This window comes from Onychomys torridus, chromosome 10 (assembly GCF_903995425.1).
Source record: "Onychomys torridus chromosome 10, mOncTor1.1, whole genome shotgun sequence".
In the NCBI taxonomy this organism is placed as follows: domain Eukaryota; kingdom Metazoa; phylum Chordata; class Mammalia; order Rodentia; family Cricetidae; genus Onychomys; species Onychomys torridus.
Window position 1 is genome coordinate 74,035,987 of NC_050452.1, and position 17,500 is coordinate 74,053,486.

The 17,500-nt window shown below is 40.4% G+C and overlaps 1 pseudogene; it reads left to right on the plus strand.

Annotated features, from left to right (window-relative positions):
- Positions 1-4,052: 4,052 nt before the first annotated feature.
- LOC118592451 overlaps positions 4,053-17,500 on the plus strand; it is a 45,586-nt pseudogene continuing 32,138 nt past the window's right edge.

A 17,500-nucleotide genomic window follows, 5' to 3' on the forward strand; every position in this document is an offset into this window, starting at 1 on the left:
GAAGTAAATTGGTGCTGCCAGGAGCAGACATGTCTCACTGTCCAGAAAGTCTAAATTTTTTAAAACATTTTAAATGCCATATTCTGTAGGTCTTGGAAATTTTTGAAGATTACTTATCTATCTGAAATATATCTATGTATACCTAGAAAACTTAACTAACATGGCTATAAGTTTGACTGTCATAGAAGACTAATTGTTTATCTGTACTTCTTAATTATCCATTCCAATTTAAATGAGTTATATAATCATAATACTTCAAACAAGAATAGAAATATATATACAGAATAACAAAATTAAGTTTAAACTTGTATCTATAAACTGAAATTCATAACAATGTAAAACATTTTAAACAAGTTGCTCTTTAAAAGTAGATTTAATAATCTACCCTTTTATCCTACCATATCTATATCATATCCCCTTTTCTTCTTTAGAAATAGATAGCATTTGTAATCAACCTGATTTAAATAAAAATACTGGTTTCTCTGTCCCAAACCAGAGAGCTCTTCTGATATGGGACAAAGGAATCTCTCAACCTTTTTTTTTTATGCAATATGTTTGGGTTTAGAGAAGGGGTACGCCAATTCCATCTTCAAAGCCAGCTTGGTATATTTTGGAATTTGGGTGTAGCTTCTCTTACTACTTCTTGCTGAAGGGGGTGCTGTATCTTATGGGGATACAAAGAAAGTTTTAGGATTATGGAGTAGTCTGTGAGGGTGCATACCGTTCTGGAGGTTGGGTCATCTGGGCCATGGTGTCATCAGAGACCTTTCAGGGGGTCTTGGCTGGTCAAACCTGTTGTATCTTAACTGGAACAATCCATAGCCTCTGGCTTTCTGTGGAAACAAAAGCAGAGCCTCCTTTCCAAAGCAACATATCCTTAGATCCAAAATTTGAAGTCAAGGGACCTTTAAAATATACATATTTGTTTAACTCAACAGCTTTTATGATCAAATGCTTTTCTGTAGTTAATAATATCAAAGACAACATAATCCAGATTCTCTGTGTGATATCCATCTTTATGTGGCTTATTTTTTATAATATTTTTACTGTCTCTTTAAAGACTTTATTTTTTAAAACTTTTTTGTTTGTTTGTTTTTTTGAGACAGGGTTTTTCTGTGTAGCTTTGCGCCTTTCCTGGATCACTCTGTACACCAGGCTGGCCTCGAACTCACAAAGACCCACCTGCCTCTGCCTCCTGAGTGCTGGGATTAAAGGCATGTGCTACCACTGCCTGGCACTATCTATTTCTTTATGTAACTGTATATATTCCTTTTTCTCTCTTTTCCAAGCCTACATATATTTTACACACATTGAAACTATTCCACCTGAATCTGACTTATTGTGAACCTATTGCTTTAAACTGTAGCATTTCTAAGACTGAAACAACCCACTTGGCTGCTGGCTCCACCTCCTCAGCTTCCAACATGGAGGTGGTCTGCCAGCTCTGGCAGCCATCAACTCTTAGAAACAGTGGGTCTATGCTTTTATCAAAGCAGCCTGTAGCCCAGAAACCTTTTTTTTTTTTTTTTTAATTACCAAAGGCTAAATCCACCACACAGCAGCAGCATAATAATGTGCAGCTTGGAGATATGTCTCTCTGCCTCAGCTTTCCACTTCCCAGAATTCTCTACAAAATGACTCTGTACCTTATATGTGCAAATGTCCAGCACAGAGAATAAGACACAGATTGATAAATAACTTATTCATAAAAATAAATTATACCTGCTTATAAACACATTAAGCCAGGAACACTGACACCCATGATGTTTGAAGACATTGACCAAGAAACCAAGTTTGTGTGCTTGTCCAGAACCCCAGAGCAATGAGCGCTGTCAGGCCCTCACTTGGATCATACCCACTGAGCCATGGTCAGGTCACCTGATGTGCGCACCACTAGATACAAGGCAACAGACTCTCAACCCTGTCTTAGGACTTCTGCTCACCATGACCAGCCCTAATGGAAGTGGATCACTTGAGCTCCCATTTGTTGAAAGTCCTTATGCCTGGAGTCAGCTCTGTGGTATGAAGCAATCTGCCCTTGAACCATCTCTGTATCTTGAACTGACACTGTACTTTGAACCAACTGAATATTTATTCCCCTTTAGTGAATAAAGGAGTTCATTATTTGCCTTCAACTGACCCGTTGTCTGTGCCATTGACAACACAACTTCTCACCCTTCACCCCTGAGGGAGGCTTATAATCCAGCAACAGAAGGTGATTGATCCAATGAGTTTATCCCAGTACTGCTCTGCCATGCAGGAGGAGACAGTGTTAGGAGATACCTGACCTGGATTTAAGGCTCCTGAGAGTGCTAGTTGTCTTCTGCATTTTCTTCCCTCACAGGTGATCTTGTACAGGAACTTCAGAGCTTTCTTCAAGTCCTGAAGACTTCTTATTCTCTCATGTAGATCTCTGTCTTTCCAATGTGGAGCTTCTTTTTTCCTATGATAGTTCTCATACAGAATGGATTTCATTTCAATATCAGTCATGTATTTCTCCAGTTCTCCTTCTTAATCTATCAGTGTTTAAGTGGTTGCTAAATGCATTTATTCAAGTCTTAATTATGATGTTTTTAAAAATAGATTTTGTGTCTTGTGATAAGAAATCTGTAATTCCTTTCTTTCTGTCTTTGAATGTAGCAATCAATTGCCCTATTATTAATGATTGCTAACCTCAGTCTGGATTACTTGTGAACCTCTTTCTATGCTTTCACTTTAGGAATATTTAATCATGTTGACATGTCTAGAAATTTGCAATTGAAATTTTGGATAACATTTTTTTTCAACAGGAGTGATTAAATATTCTTCCAGAAATGTCTGAGTAGAACACACTAATATGGCAGAGGCTTGGCCCCATAGTTTGGTTTGTCTGAATTTCCAAAGCTCATCAGCCCTCTGGAACTCAAGGCACTGGTTTAGAGCATGCCATTGTTCTGAGGATCCAGGTTTGCCTGGTGACAGATTGCTAATAGTTTTCCCATAGTAACAGGGCATCTGGCAGACATGTTCAGCAGGTTTTGTTTTCCTGCCTTTCCTGGAGTCTCCCTGTACTTTTGAGGTTTCATATGCTCAGGGCAGGAGGGAAGGCAGGAGGGCCTGGGCTGACTCCAGTGCTGCTGTCCCTCAGCCCTGGCTGCTTTGGTTGGTGTCACCAGAGCTCTTCACAGCTGCTCCCACCCTGTCTGCTTTCAGGTTGCTCCTGGAGGAGGCTTGCCTGAGTGGCTGGTCCCTCACAGGCAGGAGCTCACCACCAAGATGTCAGCTCTTAGAAAGGAAAGCCAGCTGTGTTGAAGATATTTTACACTCTTTCACAAGCTCAGTTCACTAAAGGTCTTACTTTAAAGCAGACACTAATAGCTTGTGAAATGGACATTTTATTTCATTTAGTTGTTTTCTTGAAAGTCTAAGCTGCTTAGCTACTGATTTGGTGTCCCTGGTCATTGTCATTTTAAAATCTAAGTCTTGCTGGAATTTTGACATTCCCATTCCAGCAATGATGATGTCATTGTCAGCAGTTCATCTTCTTGGTGTATGAAGATGCCTGATGACCAGAGGTACAGTCCAAGTCTGGAAATCACAGAAATTCTCCTGATCACCTGCAAGCCAATTTATTATTATGTTATACCCCATAATCACACACACACACACACACACACACACACACACACACACACACATACGGCATGTGGTAATGATCATGATGTATCTGCCTCTGAACTTATATTGTATCACAATATGATTTTGAAGTAAGACAAATCTGCCCCCTCCTCTGTCCCCTTCTTATGTTATGAATTATGAAAACATTTATACTCTACTTGTTAGGCTCATTTGTTTCCTTAAATTGGGTGTCTAAGGGGAGTCTAAGTTCTCAGTTTCTCTGCTTCTCATTGGGTCCTAGGTAATCACAGTGATATATGTTCATCAGCAAGGAATGTGCCTATGACTCATTTTAAAATGATCCTGAAGTGTGCTGTGCTATGTAATTAATGTTGTTTGTGTGGACCATCAACTCACTATTGCTATTCCTCTACAGGAGGGAAGAACCTCTGGAGATGTCTTCCAATAATGACCCTGTTGCAATCCCGATGATAGAAAGAAATCCCAGTGACCTTCCTGGAATGGACACCAGTGACCTGAGCACATTGACTGTGGAGGCTATGTTGAGTTTTCATAACATCAGCTATCGAGAGACAGTGCAGAGTGGTTTTCCATTTCGTAAAAAAACAGAGGTGAAAGAAAGACTATCTAACATCAAGTATGTGCATGAGCTAAAGGGACCACAACATTGAACAACTTTTTCAACAAATTGTCCATCATCAATAAGCTGTGTGTGTATGTGTGTGTGTTTGTGTGTTCAGTGTATATATCTGTTTATGTGTGTGTATGTGTTCACATGTGCAAATATGAGGATGCTATGACACACCCGTGGCACAAGGCCATTACAGGACAACCCTGATACTGGTCTTCTGAAAGATTCCCGGGGGGATCTTCCTTCAGGAGAGACCCCGAACCCAAGGAACACACCGAAACCATCCATCAGATGTAAACAGCAAGAGGGTTTATTTGAATACACAGGTACCTGGGGCGACAAGTCTCTCGGAGGACTTGTGCGCCTTCCTAGGGAAAGGGGGACTTTTTTATAGGATCCCAGGAGCAGAAGCACGTTACAGAAGCAAGAAGCATAGTTACAGGGTTCCCATTGGTTGATTCAAATAAGGCCAGGGTGAACTTGGGGACATATGCTTAATTCTCGGAAATTTGGTGTGTGTGGCTGACCTGGCCTTGTCTAGGGCATAGTGAGTGTTTTCCTAGCCCAACTGTCTATTCCCCAAGGCCAGGTGGCCCATCATAGATATCCTGCTTTGACTCAACGGTTTCTCTCCCAAGGCCGGGTGGCCGACTATAGTTATGAACTCCTGTTTGGCCTTCTTCCCCTGAACTGCAGATATCCTGTTCTTTATGTTTAAGCCTTGCAAAATGGCGTTACAGCAGTCAAGCTACTGGAGGGGGTCTTTCACTTCACCTTCAACCATATTGCAGACAGAGTCTCTAACTGTTCACTGCTGGGTGTGCCAGGCTAGCAGCCTGCAAGAGTCCTGGGATTCTCCTGTCTCCATCTCTCCATAGAGCATGGTGTTACAGGTGCCCACTACTGCACCCAGGTCATGTGAATTCTGGATGTTTAACTTAGGTCCTCCCCCTCACACAGCAGGTGATTCACCATTGAACCATCCCCCAGCCTCAGCTTGTCATACATACAGGTAGGTTCATGATCACAGTGAAATTAATAAGATGGAGACTACAAGAACAACTTATTGGATTAATGACACAAAAAGTTGGTTCTTTGAAAACACAAACAAGCTTGACAATTCCTTAGACATATTACACACAAAAAACACCCTGAGAAATGATTTTAATTAAATAAAATTAGGAATTAAAACATAATATCAAAGACACTATTAAAATCAAAGTATGAGGAGGATATATTGAAAATATAATAGCTATATTTTTTTGAATTTTGAATATATAAAAGAATTGTGTACACCTATATCCACATCCTCCCCAAACTGAACTGAGGGTTTCTGACAGGCTGACTGTCAGTTACAAGTGATGAGACAGAAGCAATGAGGAAGTCCCAACAGCAGGAGGTCGGGTCCTCGAGTATTTGCTCAAAATTCATTAAGAGATAAGAAGAGCTAAAACCAACGTTCCATACATTGTTCCATAACATAGAGAAGGCGTGCTTCTGACCAAATTCTGAGAACAGAGCACACACACCAAGATTCCCCGCTCAGTCTGTATGGACTCTTCCTTCCCCCCCACCCATGGCCTGTGTTCTAGGGCACTGGTCATTTCTGCTCCTCCACCAGAACTTCCACCATTTTCTTACTAAGAGGGGGATGGGCAGGCCAAAGGACTGACACACTGTCTGGATTGAAATAAGTGGGAATGTAGCTAAGTTTTCTATAAGAATATGCCTTTTCAATCTGGATATTCACTGCTGTGAATCAATCAGTTTTCTGATATACCTTGTGTTTGTGCTGTACCTATACATCAATGAAGAATGCCCTCTACTTGAGGGGTGTCTCCCAGTTCTAAACTGAGAGTATTCTAATCACTTTATCAGGAATGGAAATCATCATTTTGTGGGTATGTAGTTAGCTTTTCTTTTTTAAAATGGTGTTTTTTTTGTTTTAATTTGTTTTTTGTGTTAAACTTGGCAAACTCTCCTGTCCTCTGGAGTGCTTCTTTCTAATCTTGGATTTCCTCTTAAGAAGCATTTATTTTTGTTTGATTCTATTTTTAATAATAGTGGCACTGCTGCTGATATCCCATGAATCACTGATTTCTTGTGACAAGCTTTAGGAGGCAGCAAGCAGGGCTATATGAAGATACTGATCATTAAATATTAGCAAGAAAAGTTATATATCTGACACATAAATGTGTAATGAAGTCTTTGTGAAAATCTGCTGCTTGCCTCAAGGTACACTGAACTTAGTGCCCTGTGTTTAAAAAACAAAACAAGTCCTTAAATAGTAAACAAAGATGTTTTGTGATATCTGAGGCAATTTTCTGATGAGTCCCCACTAACAATTAACATCTTTTGTAAATAATAGGTTTCTATTAATATTTCAATCTTATGAGTTTGTACTTACATTCTGCATAAAATTTCATTGAACTCCAACAGCACATTCACTGTAGACAATAAATGAATATAACTTCTTTTAAATAGAAAATCAACCAGTATGATTGTGTGTTTACAGTGGCATCATGAGACCTGGCCTCAATGCCATCATGGGACCTGAAAATGGGAGCAGATCTTGGTGAGTATAATGGAAAGCTTATGCCAGCCCTTTGTATCCAGTTTCTGTGCTGGAAAATCACATTTATAGGATTTATTTAAATATAGTCCAAATATATCTGTGACTATTTATGTGTATTGTGTGAGTATATATGTGTGAGTATATCTGTGATTATATATGTGTATTGTGTGAGTATATATGTGTGATTCAGGTCCCATGTGCTGTGGATAATGTGCAGGTGGCGCATTCAATTTCCTATCAAGAACAGAAAGTCTTACTACGTCCAGTTTATTGACAGAAAATGAGAGAGTGATTGGCATATGGTTGGTCATATTATTATTTCATGTGGGGAAATAATATTAAAATTAGAAAATGAAGCAAAGTTTTCTGGGAAGAAGAAATCATCATTAGGCCTAATTCTCAAAATACAGCAGCACATTACCAGTTTGAGCCCCCAAGGTCAGATTGCAGGGAGGGACGGTCATGTGGATCATGTCTTGCATTCATAATTCTGGGCTGTATTAGAGCACATAATGAGCTGAAAACAGTGTGTGTGTGTATGTGTGTGTGTGTGGTGTTGTGTGTGTGTGTGTGTGTGTGTGATTTCAGTTAACCTTTTGATATGAAGAATTTTTATTCTGAGTAGCTAACAGGTGATAGCTTTTTTGAAGAGGAGAAAGTAAACTACACAACATATATATCCCTTTGTAGGTTACTAGATGTCTTAGCTGCAAAAAAGATCCACGTGGATTATCAGGAGATATTTTGATAAATGGGAACCCTCGGCCTGCTAATTTCAAATGTACTTCTGGTTATGTACCACGAGTAAGTGTTGGTGGGTTTGTAATTTTAGATTTCCCCTGCTTCTGTATGGGTAGATGCTCAGCTTATAGATTTGTGTGTTTCCAATTAATTATATGACAGAATACAGGCCCAACTTTCTCTACCCCAGCTTTTCTAGTGACCCATTGGCCTGAGGCTGGCAGTATTAAGTAGGAAGATGGGAGGGCTTGGAGTCTGACAGCTGAGGAAGTGTTAGTAACTGCAGCTGTGATTTAATTCTACAAAGACTGCTGGTGTCTGATAGTGCCCTTCCTTCATCTTTCTCCACTGCAGAAGTTGTTTTCTGTGAATAATTGCAGGTAGCAGTCACCTAAATCCTGGGGAAGGCAGATGGGAGAGGGGGTGAAATGATAGCTTCAGGCTCCGGACTTGAGATTAGTAACACTGAAAGCTTGTCTTTCAGTGGAGTGTTACATTGTGTGTGGTTTATATGAGGGTTAGGTCACATCTGTCAGCATGCTTGTCTTAGTGATAACTATATTTAATTGAAATACTATTTAACCTTAAGAATGACATGGTGATGCGCACGGTGACTGTGAGAGACAATGTAGAGTTCTCAGCAGCTCTTCGACTCCCAGTGAGTGTAACAGGAGATGAAAGAAGAAGGCGAATTGATGAGGTCCTTGAACTTCTGCATCTGGAAAACGTGGCAAATGTCAAGGTAATGTGAAGAAAAATCTTGAAAGACTCAGAGCCAAAAAATAAAAAATCCCTGTGTTGAAAACATGACCCTCAGCAGTTTCGTATAATGTCTATGGTCCAAGTGCTGCTGTCTGTATTAATGAATAAGTGACTGGCTATGTGATGTACAGTGGAGATTGAGCTGGGAAGCCTTCTTACATTGTTAAACCTGGGAATGGAATGTGATCCAGGAGGGAAAAGTGTTCCTCACATGGCCATTTCCAAGTTTCCTCACATGAGCCTCCTCTTCCTCAGCCTTAAACTCTTGACTCATGGAGAATCTGGCAAGTGCTTTCTTCTGTTTATTGTCACCTCCCCGAGGACTTGTCCCTTTCTTGTTTCAGAGTGTTTTCTGGACTGACATATGACGTGGGATGAGGACTCTGGCTCTGTGATTCATTCTGCATTCATTCCCTCCAGGGTTGTACTTGGTCTCTTTAGCATTTCCTTCTGACTTGTTCAGTGCTTGTTATTTTCTGTAGCCTTTCTGTGTTTTTTCCCATCCTGTCTGTGGTGGCTAGTGTTAACTGTCACCTTGACACAGTCTGGAGCCACCTGGAATCATCTAGAAGAGAGTCTCAATGAGGATTTTAGTCAGTTGGCTTGTGGGCATTTCTGTAGGTGACTGTCTTGATTGAGTTAAGCGATGTGGAAAGACCCAGCCCACCCAGGCAGCATCATTCTTTGGGTTTGGGTCCTGAGTGTCATGAGAATGTGGAAAGTGAGTTGAACACTGACAGGCTTGCATGCATTCATCCATTCTGTGCTCTTGACTGGATGTAACCATCTGCACCAGCTTCCTGCCTGGACTTCCCTGCAGTGGTTGACTCTACTTTTAAATTTTATGCTGAAATAAACCTTTCACCCCTTGTTTACTTTTTCAAGATCATTTATCTTAGGATCTAGATGGAAACCTAGGATAGCCTTTTGCCCCTGCTCCTCCTTCCTTATCCTCTGTCAATATTTTTCCCAGCTCCTGTGTTAGTTTCAATGATAGAAACTTGAGCAAGAGCAACAGAGCGACCTGGTGACTCCTATGAGGATTTGTGTAGGATCAGGTGGGTAATAGATAAGTGGTGAACTTCACAGCTGACTATGCCATAGCTAACTAGTTTCTACTAACATATATTAAAAGACTATTATATAATACTTCATTCCTGAATACTTCATTATTCTTAATCTTTAAACAATTAGTGGTACATGCTAATTTTAACAATCTATTCTTAACTATCAATAATGAATAAAATTTTTATATCCTCAGCCTGTCAGGTCTCTAACCATTTGCAATCCCCAAATATTTTTTTATTATTATATTGTTTATAGAATCTGATTAGGTACTTTATTTATTATATGCTTAGAGATTATACTATCAAGATTACTTTCCTCTCTTGTGTCCTCCAAACCATCCTGTCTCTCACAAGGACATCAACTCATTGAGAAGTTTATATATAGATGTCTGCTGAGCAGATATTTGGTGGTATGGATGAAAATGGACTCCCCAAAAATATGATTCTCATGGATTAACTCCTGTGGTGGTTCCTTCTTAGAGGCAGTGAGGAATAGGAAGGTACTGGCTGTTGATTCCCACAATACTTCTCCACAGTCGTTTATGAGATATTTGTCTTGTTGGGAAGAACAATAGAAAAGCTCTATTTACCATGCTTTCTTTTTTCCTGAGTGATGGAATTTTGTTTGCTTTGGCTCTATTCATTACATGGTTTTATATTTACAATGAAAGTTCTTTTCTTAGTTCTGTTTTTAACATTAATTACTCATTGCCCTAGGTTGTTTACTATTATTTAGGGACAACATAGAAAGGTATTTATTAACTTCTTGAAGTCATGAAATATAATGGATTGCCAGAACTTTAATATAATTTTTTAATGATAGATTTCAAAAAAGGGTGTATGTGTGTGCATGCGTATAGTGATATTATTGTATTGAAATGTGATTTTATTTATATGTTAATAAAGTTGCCTTGAGGTCAGAGCAAGCCAGAGGCAGAAAGCTGGGTGGTAGTGGTGCATGCCTTTAATCCCAGCACTTGGGAGGCAGAGCTAGGTAGATCTCTGTGTGTTCAAGGACACAGCCAGCATGGCAGACACACACCTTTAATCTCAATACCAACCATAGAAGACCTAGAGGTCTATACAAACAGGCAGTGACGAGGAGGTCATGAGAAAACAGAACAGAAAATCCTATAAAAAAGATAGGACACACAGCAGTAGGTTTCTGGCAGAGAGGAAGGACAGCAGAAGCAGTGAAGGGTAAGGTTTTCTGCTCTTGCTCTGACCTCATGGTTTTTAACTCTGCAATTGGTTTTGTGTTCTTATTAACAAGACGGTTACATCTACTACATCTGGCTCCCAATGCATGCGTGTCTCTCTCTCTCTCTCCTTCTGTCTCTCTCTCTGTCTCTCTGCCTCTCTCTGTCTCTCTGTCTCTCTCTGTCTCTGTCTCTCTCTCTGTCTCTGTGTGTGTGTGTGTGTGTGTGTGTGTGAGTCTGCCTGAATGCGATAGCACACACATGGAGGTCATAGGATACTTTTGTTTCTCCTCCACCTTGCTGTTAGTCAGGGTATGTCTTGTTCTGCTAATGATGCCCTACACATGTGCCTGATGCTCCTGATCCACCTCCCAGCTCACTGTAATTACATCTTGATGGAGTTACAGGGGCAATCTACCAATTATAGCTTTATATGTGAGTTCCAGGGATTGAACCCAGGCTTCAGGTTGTGTGGGCAAGTGCTTTTCCCTCCAACCTTTCATAAGATTTTGATCTAAGAAATGTAGAGGCAATAGGTGGTTACTGTAAAAGCTTGACTGTTATATAACCAGCACAATAGTACACTTGCTAATACCAGCCTCCTGGACGCATGAGTGTTTACAAGAGCATACTCACTAAAGCTTTTTCTCACTGTGGCATTTTTAAAAGAAACTTAGGTAGTATCTTATTTCTGAGTACTTACTTTTCATCTATAAAAATAAGGACATCTGCTTACCTATAAACTCTATTCTTAACTATCAAAATGAATAATTCCTTTATATCTTCAGTCTTGCCATGACCAAACTCACTCACATTCCCCAAACATCCTTTGTTGTATGTTGTCTGTAGGGCTTGATCATGGTTTTGGTTATCATATTTTGGGAGAATTGTTCCCTATATATGTGTCCCCATGAATCCTACTATTTTCTCTCATCTTACACAATGACATTGACTGGTACAAAGACTTTGCCAGTTTGACTTGTAGACTATACTACCCTTTGGATTTGCCTGCAAGAATGAGTCATGAATTCTGTGATTCTGTATAGTGTAAATAATGTCAAATTGCAGTCTTAGGGAAGTTTAAAAGGTCATAAAATGGCAACGTTGGAATTTTTGATAAAAAGCAGTGTTCATGTGTGTGCCTGTGTGTTGTGTTGTGTAATTTGTGTGTGTGTGTGTGTGTGTTGTGTAGTGCCTGTGTTGTATGTGTATATGTGTGTTAGGAGGGTGTAAATGATTACTAAATTACTAGAGATTCTTCATCTTCTCCTGTCCTGTCTTCCTCATTCCTTCAACAAAGACCTCATTGTGCCAGTCTTAGAGTGTGATAACTCATTACCCTAGAACATGTGACTCGATCAAACAGTAACTGTCATTAGCATGGACTTCATGTTAAATCTGACCTGAGCCTCTTTCTCCTCAGTTGGAAAAGAGAAACATCTTTCTTCTCCCAGGTGCCCATACTCTGCTCCTTGGGATGATGATATAACAAAATCTGTTATTGCTGGAACAGTCTAGTTCACCAAATGAAAATGACTGTGGTTGTTCTTGTTGATAATTATGGTTGTTGGTGCTTTAGCCTAGATCTAAAGAGCTCAGGAAAAGGACCAGTATAGCAATGGAGCTGGTTGCCGAGCATCCCATTCTGTTCTTGGATGAACCCACCACTGGCTTAGACTTGGTTACTACAGTCGATGTCATCTTGGTTATGAAAAGGTAAGTGCCAAAGGAACATTAAATTTCATTCACTTAATACCTGGTCATTTGTGTGTATTTTTGGTACAGGAGATTCAGAGGTAAGCATCAGAATTTCTTCCTTGTTCATTAGAGGGAAACTTCAATTAACTAGGAACACACATCAAGAACAATGAGACAAGAGCATAGGGAAAGGATGGCTGTGCTGAAGGTGGACCACTGCTTTAAATAAATGTCCATATAACCCTCAAGCGAGTGTCAAGTGAGCTGAGGATGAGTGGGCAAGAACTGAACAGAGTGCTGTGTGAAGGTAAAATGCATTTGTTCTGAGGCAAAGCATGTTTGCTGTGTCTAGAACATTAAATAGACCAACTTGGCTAGACCTGGTGGCCTGAGGAGATGGAAAGTTGCTAGTGCACTGCTACTGGGTGACTTGATAGAAGTTAAATTTATTACAGTTCTGAATTCTGGAAGCCAGATATTAATGTATTCATAGGCCATGTCTCCTGTGGCCTCAGTCACTGAATTGTGGATGGTGTCTCCTCCTTCTTCATGTGTCTTTGCCATAATCTCCTAAACAGACACCAGTTACATTAGGAGACACTAGTAAGTTCTTTTAAATTTAATTAACTTTTTAAAGATTTTTTTTTCAATAGCCACATTCTAAGTTCTTAGATGTGAGTCTTCAACAAATGAGTCTTTGGAAGAACACAATTCAGTCCTCCACATTCACAATTGAGATGAGGCAGGTTGGTTGGGTTGGATGTAGATTACCTGGACCACCTGGGTTTCCATGGCAGGGCATGTGGGAAGGCTTCTGACTTTAGAGCAGAGCATGCATCATGGAGAAGGTTGTGCAATTGCATCATGGGGATGTAAAGATGTCAGCAGGAGGTTAAACTATGATGGTTCCTTAGCCAGGAAACAGTATGTTCTGAAGTGCTGTGAAGATAGAATAAATAGAATTATCTCAGGGACTGGCCCTGGATGTGATGACTGAGGAAATGATTCCTAAGGTCTGGGTTCTCAACCTGGAGAAGAATGAAATAAAATAAATGGCATTTCCTTCTCTCAAGAAATAAGTCCGTGGCTGACACATTTATAGAAAAAAGTATAAGGGTTAGGTTTTTTACATTTTAAAAATTAATAAGAGTTTCAAAGTGACAAAATAACCCCAAGAACTACATAAGGACTGTCCCATTCCCATGACCTGAGCTCCTGGCTGTTGAACTTTACTGCACTCTCTGTCTGTCCTTCCTTCCCGTTGTTCTTTGTTTTGTTCTGACATCATGTTCCATCACCTTAAACACTCCTGCCTGTCCCTCCAAGAACCAACATCATCCACCATTGCACCTTCCCAGTGAGGAAGTCTACACCTGGGGCCTTGTCACCTTCTAGTCTATAGACTCCCCAGGTGTCACCACCTTCCCTGTCTGTCCCCTCTCCTGTCTGCTTCAGGATACTCTAAGATCAAGTTCTTGTCATTTTCAGTATGGAATGCTTCTCTCCGTCCCTGTGTCTCACTCCATTGCTAGTCTTAGTGCATTGCATGGGGTCATCCTGAGTGTGGTTTCTCCAGGGTTCTGGAGCAGACTCAGGCCCTGATCTGCTGTGTTCTCCTTGGTCCCCAGTATTCCTAGATGTGCATCCTCCATGGTAGGAATTATTCAATTTTTTTGCATTTATTTGTTTGTTTGTTTATTTATTTATTTATTTATTTAGTGTGTGTGTGTGTGTGTGTGTGTGTGTGTGTGTGTGTGTTTGTGTAGCATGTATGTAGAGGTCAGAGGAAAACTTGGGAGACTTCGCTTTCTCTTTCCACCAAGTGGGTTCTCAGAATTAAACTCTTTAGGTTTGGCACCAAGTGTTTGTACCCATTGATCCATCTCCCTTTTCTGTCTTGAATCTTGATCATCTAATCATGCTGATGGTTGCTGGGTTATCTGATATGAAATTACAATTTTCCCTTTGTGATTACTAATAGTCTGACATGGAACAGTTGGCTGTTATGGCGTCATTCTGCTCCTTATCTCACCTTTACCAACCAGCTGTCCTGTGAATTGGAAACTTCTGCTTTTATTTTAATCACTTCTCCAGCTGACATGACACTGTGTGTGGAAAGGTTTCTCTCCCCCAGTTTCTGTGTTGTACAATGGGCTGTAATACGTTAATCTTTATTATCCTAAGTATTAAATCAATCCCTCTTTGGCTAGAGGAAGCCCTTTCATTGAGAGGTTTTTATGTTTTAATTTATATTTTTAGAAATTTATACAATATATTTCAGCCTTTTCCTTCTTTTGACAAGGATTCATATATTTAAAATACAAATTTTTAAATTAAATTCTTTGGCAAAACTAGAGAGATGAATTAACAGTTAAGAGCACTTGCTGCTTTTCCAGGGGACTCAGGTTAAATTCCCAGCATCCACATGGCAGCTCACAGCCATCTGTAACTACAGTTTTAGGGGATCTAATGCATGCTTCTCACCTTCACGTGCACCAAGGACACATGATATACATGCACACACTTAAGGCAAAACACCCTGTACAATAAATAAATTTTTTTAGGAAATTGCTGACAAGGATATATATTTTTAAAATAAAATTCTACTTTCACGTAACAAAATACCCACCTTCTATTTTTGTAGGTGTGAATTTCTATGTGTGGTTCTGTAGGTGTGATCCTGTAGGTGTGATCCTGTAGGTGTGATCCTGTAGGTGTGATCCTGTAGGTGTGATTCTGTAGGTGTGAGAGACTGCCCAGGATTCCAAACTAAATGCTGTGGGAGGAGATACTGAGGCCACAGATCCTAGACCTTACTTTGAGGAAGGCTCTTGCCCTGTCTGCTCTCTGAGTCTTTGCAAACTCTCTACTTCCATCCACCTAATATTCCAGCTTATGATAGAGGGGATTTTCCTGAGCCTAAGCTTCTCTTCCTACAATCTCTTTTAATACTATACCAGTTATTTATCTTTCTCTGTTTTTTTTTATCTACCTCTCTCTTCCTCCCTGTCTCCTCTTCTCCTTGCTTCCTTCCTTCCTCAGACACATCCAGGCACACACAATCCTTGCTGTGTAGCAGTGAGCTCTCATAGCTTCCTGGACAGACACACTGTGTACAGCTGGTTCTTTCTCTTCTTAGCTGGTAGTACTCTGTTTTAACTGCAGGTGGGGTTGCAAGTCTATTTAGTTCACAAGAAACCTTGTCCACTTCTGTCCAACCTCTGTTGATGTTACTATCTGGCCTGGCTGTCTTTGAGGCCGTCTATCTTTGGATACAGTGACACCTCGTAGTATATGCTTATGAGATGCTTTTCTTGAAGTTTCATAGTTTTTCACTTCACTCTGTAACCCATATCCTATTCTTGCCTCTGCCTTCTAAATGCTGGAATTCAAGGTGTGCACTACATTTCACAGCTTTCTTATTCTCTTTTCCTTTTCTCCCTCCCTCCTTCCTCTTCTCTCCCTCCCTCCCTCCCTTCCTTCTTTCCTCCCTTCTCTGTCTTTCATTCTTTCTGTTTGTCTTTTTGAAACAGGGTCTCATGTATCCTAGGTGGGCCTTGAACTCCTGATCCTCCCAAGTGCTGAGATGTTGCAGATATGCCACCATACCCAGCTTTTAGGAAAATATTTTCATAGCATGTTTAAACATATTTTTGGTTATTGTTTCTCCTAACATAAGATATGACTCCCTTATATGTTGGTTCAGCTTATTTTTCTCTGTCATGGAATTAAACCAATGATCAAATCCCAGGTTTGCCCCTCACTGTGATCCCTTGGCTTGTTGCTCAACCTTTTAAACCTTATCAACAGGAAGGGGGAAATGATATTAGACATGCCCTTTGCCGATGTTGTGAAAATTGAGAAGAAGTTTTTACTGAAGGGTTAATCGGGGAGAACAAGTGGTTAGTAATGTGAATCACACTATCAGAACAATGAAAACCAATTTCTGAAGAGGTGGAAGTATAAATGATTGAAGGGAATTGTGCGTACAATTGTAGTTGTAATCTTTGTTCTGTCAGGGGTTCTCAGGCTTGAGTGAACCTGCCCTTCACCTGGGCTGCCTGTTCATGATATGGATTCTTTACACTGACTCCCAGATATTCTGATTCAGTGTCTGGGAAGACTGTGCAGGGATCTACATAGTAACACTCTAGTGAACCCTGGACTACTAACGTCTCACACTTTACAAGTCCTAGTCTTTTAAATAAAAGCTTAGAGCTTATACAAATTAGAAGAAGTGTGTTTAAGAAAAATTCAAACCATGGTGGTCTGATAGAACACAGGAGGTTATTCCAATTGTTTTGTATCTGTTGAGATTTGCTTTGTGGCCAAGTATGTGGTCGATTTTAGAGAAGGTTCCATGGGGTGATGAGAAGAAGGTATATTCTTTTTTGTTTGGGTGGAATGTTCTGTAGATATCGATTAAGTCCATTTGAGCCATAATACATCCTCTATAGACTGCTGGCAATGGTCGAGAGAAAGCCTGATCTGACCTAGTCCGGCGATCAGATGGCTAAACACCCTACCTGTCATACTGGAACTCTCATCCAATAACTGATGGAAGTGGATGCAGAGATCCTCAGCCAGGCCCCAGGTGGAGCTCCAGGTGTCCAACTGTCGAGAAAGAGGAGGGTCTGCAAGAGTGTGAATTGTTGAATCCAAGATAGCAAAAAGCACAGGGACAAATAGCCAAATGAATGGAAGCACATAAATTATGAACCAAAGGCTGTGGAGCCCCCAGCTGGATCAGGCCCTCTGGGTAAGTGAAACAATTGAATAGCTTGATCTGCTTGGGAGGCACCCAGTCTGTGGGACCAGGATCTGTCCTTAGTGCATGAGCTGGCTGTTTGAAACCTTGGGCTTACACAGGGACACTTTGCTCAGTTTGGAAGGAGGTGACAGGACCTGCCTGTACTGAATCCACCAGGTTTAAATGAATCCCCAGGGGTGCCTTGATCCTGGAGGACATGGGAAATGAGGGGAGGGGCTGGGGAGAAGGTGGGAATGGGAGTGGGAGGGGGGAGGACAGGGGAATCCATGGCTGATGTATAAAATTTAAAACACATAATAATAAAGAAAAATTCAAGCTGAAATTGGAACGAAGTATGTAACTTCAGAAATAAAATATTTGTTGAGAATCTCAAGGTTCTGCTGTCCAGTGACTTATGACTTTTCCCTCTTTAAACTTAGGATGTCTATGAGGGGACGG